Source organism: Charadrius vociferus, unplaced genomic scaffold (genome assembly GCF_000708025.1).
Source record: "Charadrius vociferus isolate BGI_N301 unplaced genomic scaffold, ASM70802v2 scaffold230, whole genome shotgun sequence".
Taxonomy (NCBI): Eukaryota; Metazoa; Chordata; class Aves; order Charadriiformes; family Charadriidae; genus Charadrius; species Charadrius vociferus.
The window spans coordinates 2,391,211-2,402,637 of record NW_009646500.1 but is presented as its reverse complement, the minus strand read 5'-3'; the positions used below and the strand labels follow the sequence as shown (position 1 = coordinate 2,402,637).

The 11,427-nt window shown below is 39.8% G+C and overlaps 1 protein-coding gene across 1 annotated transcript in view; it reads right to left on the bottom strand.

The window, feature by feature from the left end:
• Nucleotides 1-11,427, bottom strand: part of MAN1A1 (mannosidase, alpha, class 1A, member 1) — a 111,593-nt gene that overhangs the window by 30,046 nt on the left and 70,120 nt on the right. The window lies entirely within an intron of this gene.

Genomic DNA, 11,427 nt, shown 5'->3' with positions numbered 1-11,427 from the left:
TAACTTCAGTTTTAATTAAGACCTAAAGATACTTCACAGTAAAATTAATCTCAGGTTTTCTGCTGAGAGTAGAGCAAAGCATATTTATTGCTAAATCCCCACTAGAAACTAATGCTAGTTGAGATTCAGGATGAAAAGTCTGCTAAAGTTTCATTACAAAAAAATGTGGTTTTTTTTCTTCCCTTGAAAGTTCCAGCAGCAATATTCAGAAAAAACCCTGAAATTGAAGGAAAGCTAGCCAACTTTCCAGAGCATCTAGGTGAATAATGACATATCAGAGCAGCATATCATTAGCATGAACGTTAGATATAAATACGCTTATTAGGTACTGGAATATCTTCCTTATTTTCAAGCTGTAAACACACATACACATATTTATAAATAAAAACTTAATTTTAATTTTACACATAAGCAGCCCCTACAGTCATCAGCCACGAAAATCAGGTATTCTTCCTGAGTTAAAATGTGACTCACATTATGAAACAACAAAACAAAGCAAAAAACCCAAGGAAACCCATCTTTAGTTTATCATGATGGAAGTCCTCAGTTGTATTAAAATTTCTTCTTCAAAAGGTCAAGTATCTGTAACTGAAGTTTAACCAATATAATGAAATTAAGACTCCATTAAGTTAATTTCCTCGCAAGCTATATTAACACATTATTTTGAGATTTCTGCCACACACACAAAATAAAACCAAGTCATTAAATTTTAAAAGCAGAGTAAAGGCTAAAAATAAAGAGCACGTTCGTGTTCTACTTAAATGTCACGGCTTTAAACTGTGCAACACCTTTGGCTGCCTGGCCTTGAGCTGAAGGCATTGCTGAACTCACTCAAGTGCCACCAAAAATAAACCCAGAATATTACCTACTGATAGGCAGACTTATATTGTCTCATTTCTGAAGAACCATAGCATCTGTCAAATACTCCCCATAGGTATGCTATAGACTTTCCAAGACCATAAATCACTGAAGTGGCTAAGCTTATCTGAGTGCTGAGTGGAGGGAGGACTTGGTGGAGCAAAAGGAAAGAGATCAGAGGAGGCTTCCCTGGTTGACCATAAAGGTGCAAGAGGCTGGGACACATGGAAGTCCTCTGATGCAAATGATTGCCCAAAACTCCAAAGGAGAAAAACGTTTCTAATCTTCATAGCTGCAGACAAAATCAATGTCATAATGAAATCAGGGTACTGCAAAGACGCACGCAAGCCGACTTTAATATGATATTTGTAGGACAGAAACAGAACACAAGTTTTATGGGATCTTGATATTTCATTTTAAGAGCCATCTTACAAGGATCAGAGTGCTTTTTACATTTGACGAAAACAGAAGCAAAAAGAAAAACCCACCTAGCTTACAAGCTGTCTGCACTTCAATCTACTGCGGGTCAGAATTTTTCTAAATGGTGACATAAAAGCGTCAGATATTACAGAAAATAAGGTCAAGATGAGTACTGTAGACAACATGTCTGGAAACCTCTTATCAACAGAGTGAAGAGCTTACACCTACAGACTGGTTATTCACCCAAGAACAGGCACCATCTCTGGGACATGTTGGCCCAAGTCCTGCCTAACTGCTGACTTCTAGATGACAGTATTTTAGCTTGTTTCCAAATCATTCAGATTAAAAGAGATGACACAAGACACCACTGATAAATAAAGCTTACCAGAAAAAAAAAAAGTGAAATATTTCAAGATTTTGAAAAGTTACCATGTTATGGTGCAACTGGCAAAAGCCCACTTTGTTTTTTTCTCAATAATTTCTCAATAACTCTCAAAGTGGAAACATTGATCTGTTCCTGCAGCAAGGCAACCAAACTTGGCAGAAAATGTAACAAAGTCCCTACTTGCACTACACCACAATGTCTGCTGATATCAACACAACCTGTCAGAACATTTTGATGTACTGCATTTTGTTAACAAGAAAAATTTCCAAGCGTGGCTGCTGAGATATTTTCTGCATGCAGTGATTTGTTTTACCATGAGTGGAAGAATCTTCTTGCTTAAGATGGTTTGAAAACTGTAAACTTGCATTCATTACTCTCAATGCAAGAAAACTAGAAAGAAACAGCTATGTTGCATCTATGTACTATTTAACATAGCGTTTATTGTTTTCAGTTGGGACAGCTGGTCAGAAAAAAAAAAGGCATTAGCATATTTCTTGCAAATCTGCAAGATAAGGAGGATATCTGTTGTTTTAGTCTCAGATGGTTGCTCTAAGCCCAAACTGACAAGATCGTTTGAACAAGTGGTGGAACCCAAGAATTGCAGTTCAGTGCCTTCACTACTTTTCATCCAACCTTCAGCCGTGGATGTCTGATCTTCTCTCATATATTTCATCTTTTGAAGCAATGAAACAGATAAGCTTTCAATATTGCCTCATACTAACTGGAGCAGCCACAGTATCGTTTCTGGTTCCATTTAACTCTACCCTTATTTTAAGGTGATAGTCCAGCATGCCTGGCTATGCAGCCAGCCAGCTCATGAAGAGACCTTAGTAGAGCCTGGGAGATACTCAACAAATCTCTCAGCGTACAGAATGAGAGAGATTTCACACTCTCTGATCCTTTTTGACCAGGGAAAGTAGACTTTGCCTTTTGTTTAAGAGTCTCTTGGCTTTAATAAAAGGAAATTGAAGAGGGTGCTCTTCTTCCACCACCCCCCCCCAAAAAAAATTTTCCTAAATACTGTACGTTTTTAAACAGAACAGACCTTAAGCAACAGAGAACCTGAACAGATGAAAGGATATGCTGAAATGGAAAAAGACTTCTCTGTCAAGGATTATAAACAATGAGTACATCTATAAATGACATGAGGTGCCCGAGAAAAAAACATGCAATAAATAAGTGTAATAGCTCAGTAAATCTTAATATCCAGGCATAGTAAAATATACATAAGACAACACATCCAGTGGTCCCAACTCAGACACTTTTCAATTTCTTGACCAATATTATTATTGGGGTGTCCAAAAAATTCTCCAAAGTTAAAAACGTCAATGCTAGGTACCTATTTACTCTTCAGCCATAAAGTCAATGCTGGGAATCTACTTACTCTTCAGTTATGAAGTTACCATCTGTCTTCCTGAAGTCTTGAGATGCAAGCCTGGGGCTCTGGTGAAAGGTTTTATTTCTACTCCAAATTTTACCAAAACTATGTATAACATTGCAACTTCCTACAGTTTTTCTTCCAAGGGCACCCATTACTCAGGTCAAGAAACTACAGTGGCAATCTGAACCTGAAGAATGATCAGGGCATTTGGGGGATTTTCAAAAGGTGGCTTAAGGCTCTGTTTGTGAGCTGCACAAACTTATGTGCAGATCACCCATCTCAACCAAAGCAAAATCTGTAAAGCACTGAAAACTTCTTGCAGCTTATTTTCACTCAATTATTCTTCCAAAATGGTTTAATGTCCCAAATGCCTTGTAAACTGACAAATGCACTCTTCAGAAAGAGACAGATACATGCCACCACTGCTAGAGGACAGCAAAGGGGGCCCAAGCATGACACTCACCCTTTCTGTTAGCTGCATTCCTTTATCTTGCTTTCTTTTCGTAATTTACTTTGCCACTGTATTTTTCAATTTTCCTATGTTGACACTCATTACAATCTGTACTAAGTGTCAGTCGTGTACTGACATCAGAACCAGAAACAAAAATCCTTCTATACCCTTCAGGAAGGAGGGAGAAGACACACTACTTAAACTTTTTTGACGTTCCAGACCAGTACTAAAATACTTTCAGTTTACAGGGCACTATTTTAATGTATCTCAAATCATTGTATCTAAATTGTTTATACTACTTAAAACCCATAAAAAAAATTCTGTAAAATATTAATAGCACTTTAGAACTTACCTCTATATTATTATAACTAGTTATAACAAGTATTGCGTAATTAAGTAAAATTTGAAGTGAGGATCTGGATCAGAAAAGCATATTAAAGCAGGACCATCACTGTTTTATGATATTTCCCATTTATTTTATAAAGTTTGTCACTGAACACTGAGTACCACTGAATCTGAAATACAGTGTTTGTAATTCTACTGTCATTCATTCTCAGGAAATATGAGCCTGATTGACCTGGGCTGCTGGTAACTCAGTATTTTTCCAGTAGACCACTGTTGGTCCTGCTGTACATAGGAACAGAAAGTATGAGATCAGTATCTCTTCTAAAATGTACAGAATGTACCAGGAGAGGGAACCACAGAAGAAACAATATTTACATGATTTTTAAAGAAATTACATTATGTCCCCAATATATATAAAGCAGCAACTAATTATCAACTGAAAGGAACAGCAAAGCCCCAGGGAAACTGCACAAATACTTCAAAGGGCCAAAACGCTTATCAAATCAAAATTCTTGCCATCAGTGAGCAGAACTGTTTCAGTCTCTGCAGACAGTTTGTTTATTATCCCCAGCCTTTCCTGGAGGGTGCCAGGACAACTCCACAAGCTGAAGGCAGAGCAAGACTACAGAGTTTCAGTATTTAATGCAAAATGCAAAAGCGCAACCTAACAGTCAGTATCCTCCTGAAGACTTAGCCAGTAAAAAAGGTGAAAGGCAGATAAACAGAGCCAGCAGCAACAATGTGAAGTGTCCAAGAGCCGCTGTTGCAAAAGGCTTTAGGTTTAAATATGACAATAACTCCCTATAACCCCTTTGGACTTTACTACTTTTTTGAAAAAATGCTATTCCAACTATGATGGTGGGTAAAAACGCAAAATGCTACAACAAAGAAATGAAAACATGGCACTAGGAAGGGTCCATTTAAATTCACCAGAGCCATGAGACTTGAGCTGGAGTGTACCGGTTGTGCCTGGTATGTCCACGAGTGCTGAGGGGACAAGGGGGTCTGCCCAGGGAAAACAACTTACGACTGGAATTGGTTGGGCTTAATCCTGTTTTAACAGGAACCTGCATGAACTGAGCACCGCCCAGCCCAACCCGCAGCCCCTGGCTCGCTCACCTCACTCCAGACCACCAGCCATCCCTCTGACACCCACGAGGGACAGGGACCTTCCTAAATAGAGGTCAAGAAAAGGGGGAGGGTGATGCAAAGGCCACACAAACTTTCCTCCAGCTTTTTTATAGAATCATGAAATAGAGATGGAAGGGACCTTGAAGATCATCTGGTTCCAACCCTCCTGCCATGGCCAGGGACACCTCCACTAGACCAGGTTCCTCAAAGCCGCATCCAGCCTGGCCTTGAACACCTCCAGGGACAGGGCATCCACAACTTCCCTGGGCAACCTGTTCCAGTGTCTCACCACCCTCACAGTAAAGAATTTCTTCCTAATATCTAATCTAAACCTACCCTCTTTCAGTTTAAAACTGTTATCTGTTGTCCTATCCCTACACTCCCTAATAAAGAGTCCCTCCCCACCTTTCCTGTAGGGCCCCTTTAGGTACTGGAGGGCTGCTATAAGGTCTCTCCAGAGCCTTCTCTTCTATAGGCTAAACAGCCCCAGCTCTCTCAGCCTCTCCTCATAGGAGAGGTGCTCCAACCCTCTGATCACCTTTGTGGCCCTCCTCTTGACTCACTCCAACGGGTCCATTTCTCCTTCTTCCCCTTCCCAACTCCCCAGGACATACTCCATGTTTCTCCTTGAGTCTCAACCCCCAAACATACATGCCTTATAAATAGAAATAAAGAGGTTACAACCACATGCGATTCGGCAGCACGTCTCACACCCCAGATGGTGCAATTGTTCACACGGACACTGTGAACCAGCCACGGGACTGACTGCAAGTGAGGACTGGGAAATGCGAGAGCAGTGCAACTCCAGCAAGGGTATTCACAGAAATTAATCTCTTCAGGGTTCCCCTGACAATCAGTACGGGGAGATAACAGAATTAAATCACTTCAAAGAAGAGATTAAGCTAAAGTTGGAGTCTCTCCTTTTACAGACTAAACCCAGGGAGATCGGTCTCACCTACACTTACCCCTTGCTAGGTGCCCAAATCTCCCCAAGATTTCAATTAGCTTCGCAGCTATCAAATGAATTTTTAAACTCTCTACAGGCTAATATATATATATAACAAAAAGTAGGAGTGGAGATAAACGCTTTGTAATGTTATATTTTTCATTCATTAATTATAAAATATGTTTTTTCCCTAGCTAACAATTTATTTTTAATAGTCCTTTTCTGTACAGGCCACATTCACATGACATTTTTATAAAACATTGCAAGATAACTTTGGGGAGATTAAACTACAAAAATAAATACAGAAAACCTTTATGCAGTACTTAGACATGAAAAGGATACCTCAGAGTCCATGAATCTTCGATACCCAGCCAGGCAAAGCCACACAGATGTTGCCACATTTTGTGAATCAGTAAAATAAACAAGTTAACACAATGCATTATGTCCAAAATTTCTCTCGTAGATGTAATACATGTCCATTTATTATTATTTTCTCTGCCATATTTCAATGCACTGAGAAAAATCCATTTGGGCACACTCCCTTTTGGCAGAATTGGTCACTATTTCTATGGATGACTTCTTTTTTTTTAAGCAAATGTCTTCCTTTTATAAAAAGACAGTATAACTACAGAATGGCCAGTCACTTCATTTCTAATAAAGTGTTTATACATTGCAAAAGCCTTCAGTCTATATCTTTTTCTGACACTGCCAGTCTTTCTATTTTAATTTAATTAAGTCAACTAAGTCTCCTTAGAAAAAAAGAAGACAGGTCAGGTTTTTATTTACAAACTCAGTATCTATTTCTTATTTTAAACAAAATATATTTAAAAGATTAGGTTGCTATAGAGCCATAGGTGGCATAAAATACTCCAAAATGCTAAATAAAACTTAATTGCTTTCATCATTCCCTAAGCAGATGAATAAACTAAACCCCAAACAATTAATACATTCTAAATACACTTTGTGACGCATACTCCAACATAAAAATAAGCAAATAACGGGAAAAAATATTTCATGGATTACTGTAGTTCCATACTGTGATCCTCTAGCCAAGGGAGTCATTATGGCAGCCAAAAGGATGATCTTCAGAGGTCATTTTCATAGAATATCTAATGCTTCATGCATTATTTAGGTTTGCCACATCTGAAAATGCTTTCATAGGAATGATTTTTTATTTTGCCCTGAATGGAAGCATTTGTCAATGTCTCACAAAAAAAAAAAAAAGAAGAGCAGCTTATTCTCTTCCCAGAAACCAATGCTGATCATTAGACGCACGTCCCTTGCTAACAATTTTCTAAGAGGGAAGCTAAATCCAATACCATAGACCAAACTGGGGAAGTTAAAGGGTGATCTGCTGTTGATGCTTTGCAGAAGAGGTTCCCTTCAAACTGCTGTGCTGCATCTTTCTCATTTTAGCATTGCAGCTAAGTAATGATGCTAATCAACTACGGTTTATGATTTAATTTATAATGAAGCTGTGATGAAGAATGAAATCATTTTATTGTAGGTTCATACTTTTTAAAACAAACAAAACCCCAAGCATGGAGCACACAGGCAATGCTTGCTAGAGTTTCAGCTACTGCATTTGATAAATTGCATGTTCAAAAGATTTATTTTTTTTTTAAATTTCCTTCACACACCCAAGGGTACAACATACGGGAACTTGGTATAAGAGCCTGTCTTCACAAGGACTGAAATCGATGATTTATTTGTTAACACTTCGAAGAGATTAAAAGTGCTTTTGTCTTCCCCATACCTGGCAAGTCATCTGTACCCCTATTTGACAGAAGAAGGACAGGAACACAGAAATCCCAGGTTTGCCTACCCCCCTGGTACACCCTCCCACCCCAGTGTAGTGGCAGGAGCTGCCAGCAACAGCACTTTGTGGGCTAAGTCAGAGGAGGAGCCCGTGACAAGGCTTGCACGCTAGCTGTGTGTTTCTAGCCCCAGTAGCAAGTGTGAAACACCTTCCAACAAATGACAATTAACTTCTTGCAGGCCTGTGTGGTCCCTATCTCCCCCCCCCTCCAAGTATCAACGGAGGCAGACAGACTCCTGCTGTAGCTCTGACTTTTCCACAGCATCCCTTTTCCAAGAAAGGAAAATTATTATAATCTGGTTAAGCATCTCTCGCACAATGTCTCGACAGCTGGAGACGGCAGAAAAAGCAACTTAAATCAGCTAGCTAGCCTATCGGGTAGTTTTTGATGTCTGTTTTATTCGTCTTTGTTAGGAGAATCTTTTAGGCAAATGCTAACAGCTGGTTAGTTTTTCAGCTGTGGCAGTGAATGTGTAACTACTGCCCTTGCCTAATCACTGCCCAGCTGGCAGCATCCTGCTCAGCTGAGCTGCCCTCTCTGAAGGCTGACTGATACCAGCAATTACCTGGTGAGGTGATTTCTAGGGATGCTGACTTAGCAGGAGGAGGCAGACAGCGAATTAGTACCATCAGCAACCGCAGCATGAAGACTAACAACAAAAGTGGTTGCTCAATTTTATAGTACGGTGGGGAATAAAAACAAATTCTATGCTGTAATGTCAGACAGAACACGAATGTTTCTTTTTTTTTTTACTGTAACAAGTGAGATAATGAAGAGGTAAAGCCTGAAGAGCTATTAGTTTGAGAACATTAATTTTGTCTATTTGCCTAGTCATATGCAGTGTCAGCATTAATATATGCTGATCTGCTAGCCACTTCACTTCTGCCAGTACAGGAGAAGTGGCACACTCCCTATTTGTACTGGAGGCATGTGCACATCATCATCTGGCTGGAAACGAGAGTAGGAAAAGTCAGATTACTCTGGCTGACTGTTCAACATGTGAGAAACTACCAGCACAGCTCCAAAAAGATGCTAATATGAAACAGATCTTAAAACAAGATCCTTGTTTTTCTCCGTGAAGTTCATCAAGTCCTTCAAAGGCAATGTATGCAGCACACTTTCCAATCCAAACATTACAGAGATGTCTGTCCGTAAAACAGCAGGGGAAGAGGAAACAGTCTCCTTGCTCCCCTTGTCAATGTTAGGAAAATGGGACCAGTCAGAATAGTTTTGTGGTTCTTGAAGAATAGCAGTTGTTTTACAGACCCTACAGTAGCTATGCACATCAGTTGCACTGTCTGTGGTTAAATTTTTCAAGAACAAAAGTTATCCTCCTCCCAACATTTTTGCCTTTCACCTTCATAAGGAAACCTACCCAGCAACCTTTAAAGCTGTCCTAGAATGGTCATGATTTCTTTACTGTACTTGCAGGCAAAAGGTTAAAATGCTCAACAATCATGGAACGCTATCAAGTGGGCTGATCTTCCTCAAGGCGACCATCCAACAGGCAACTTCTCTTGGAACCGGACAGAACAGCAACAGAGACTGGAGAGCACTGGTAGTGTAAAAGCAGGAAGTGAGCAGAAGGTGCACGAAGTATGAAATTTCCAGTATCTACCTGTGCTGTGGCCTCTGCCAGGACAGGTTGCCACCTTCCAGAAGGATCAGGTCAGCGGTGGAGGAGGTGTTGGAGAAGCATGCAATATAAACGCACAGGGGAGGCTAGAGAGTCATGTCTGCTCCACGTCCAAGTCATATGAAACCCTACTAAGCACTCTTGGCTCAGTAAAAAAAGACACTGTTCAATACCACCATCAAACTTACTGTCATGGCAGCAGGACCAGCCTCTTTGGGGTGAAATGTACTTGCTCATGATTAGGTCAGAGTAATGATGGCTCCTGGGGAAATACTGAAGTGAGTGGACACTGAAGTGAACGGAGGGAGCAGAAGGACCCTAGATGCAGGTGGAGACCAAAATGCCAGAGAGAACCATGACGAAGAGGACACAATCTCATCTGCTTCCGGAGAGATGCAGAGAATAAGCAAAGGCTAGTGAAACTGCCTGTGGGAAATCATGCTTTACTGTACGCACTGAAGTCTGACAGCTGCTGAGAATAAAATAAAACACCTCCTCCATGGACTCTGAAAACCAGCAGACACCATCTGATACTTTTTCCGTGATCTGATATGCGGTTTTTTAACATCTGGATCTAGTGATACTGTGTCTCTTGGTGCTTAAAATAATCAGAGTATCTTATTCTTACCAGTCCATTCAGACTGTTGGGCTGCTTTGTTTATGTCAAATTCCTGCAGCATTTCTCTGTAGAAAAAGACTGAATTTCTTTCGGACTTTACTGGCAGGGTTTGCCCAATCCTTTCCTTATGGCTGTCTGCCCTGTGACACTTCTCATGTTACTGGTGCTCTAAAGGGACATCAAAGCTTGTGGAACTGGCACCCTGTGGCAAACCAACAAAGCAGTAAGCTCACATGTATGCACCCACATGGAGGAGTGTGAGAAAGGGAGATACAATTAGTAGCCAAGCAGTACACGATTTGAAATGTCACTATGAGACATGTCAAGTATTTAAAGGTAATCTTCAGTGTCACCATCTAAAACTACACTAAACCAGTACTTGTTACCGTAATCATTTCTGATAAAAGTTATCTGAGCACAGCACAGACCTCCATGTCTCCCACAACACACTAATGAATAAACTAAACAATTCATGTTTCCTATTACTTTATGCACTAAAGGTTTAATTAATCAATTCCAAGGGCTCAAAAAGCAAGAGGGAATACAACACAACAGAGCACAGCTAGAGATAATAAGTACCAGCACAGACTACTTTTAATCAGGTCCCTGAAGAAGAGTGAAAATAACAGGAAATGAAAAATCATGAATGGAAGTCTATAGTTCTGCCATCCATGCGATAATAAGTTAGTGTAAAAGAAGAAGGTATTAGAATAAAATTCCCCACAGTAGCACCTGCTATAACTCAGTGCTAGTCTAAAAAATCTAACAAAAACCCCACAAAACCAAAGCAAGAAAAACTCCAAAACCTCCTGGTTCTGAGAAGCCAGTAGAAAATGGCTTCTGAACAGATATACTGGGAAGGAAAATAATTAGGAATTTTGGGACAGTCCATGAGAAACAGCATTTATACACGTTCCCTTCCTTTCTGCCATGCCTGTTAATACTAAGACACACTAACTTTGTTTAAGCCTCAAGTTTATTGCAGAATTTTAGATTTCACATTAAATAAGAGTGCTTGCTGCCTTAAACCACCACAGCCATGGCAATCAGCACTCTCGATCTGCTTTGCTCACTACACCTCTGTAAGACTCTGCTCCCGGTTTTATATCACTTTTCCAACATTCAACTTTAAGGTTATCTTTTTTTTTTTCTGCTGAGGATTTGCTATAAATCCTCCCTCCACCCTGATTAGTTCAATAACTTCTGACTTCAGTGAGTTTCTATCCAACATCAGAATTCCTTTACTAATAACTGATATTTGAGCTTTGCTAAATTATTCTTGTGTCATATGAATTGCATTGTCCAAGTGCAAATAAACTTTATTAATTTCCTTTGTCTGTAAAATAATCTGTTATAAGGATGAGTTTGCATTTGGAGGTGACTAGATAACATAGAAATAGTGTGGAGAATTGGTGCTAGAAGCCAGAACTTCTCC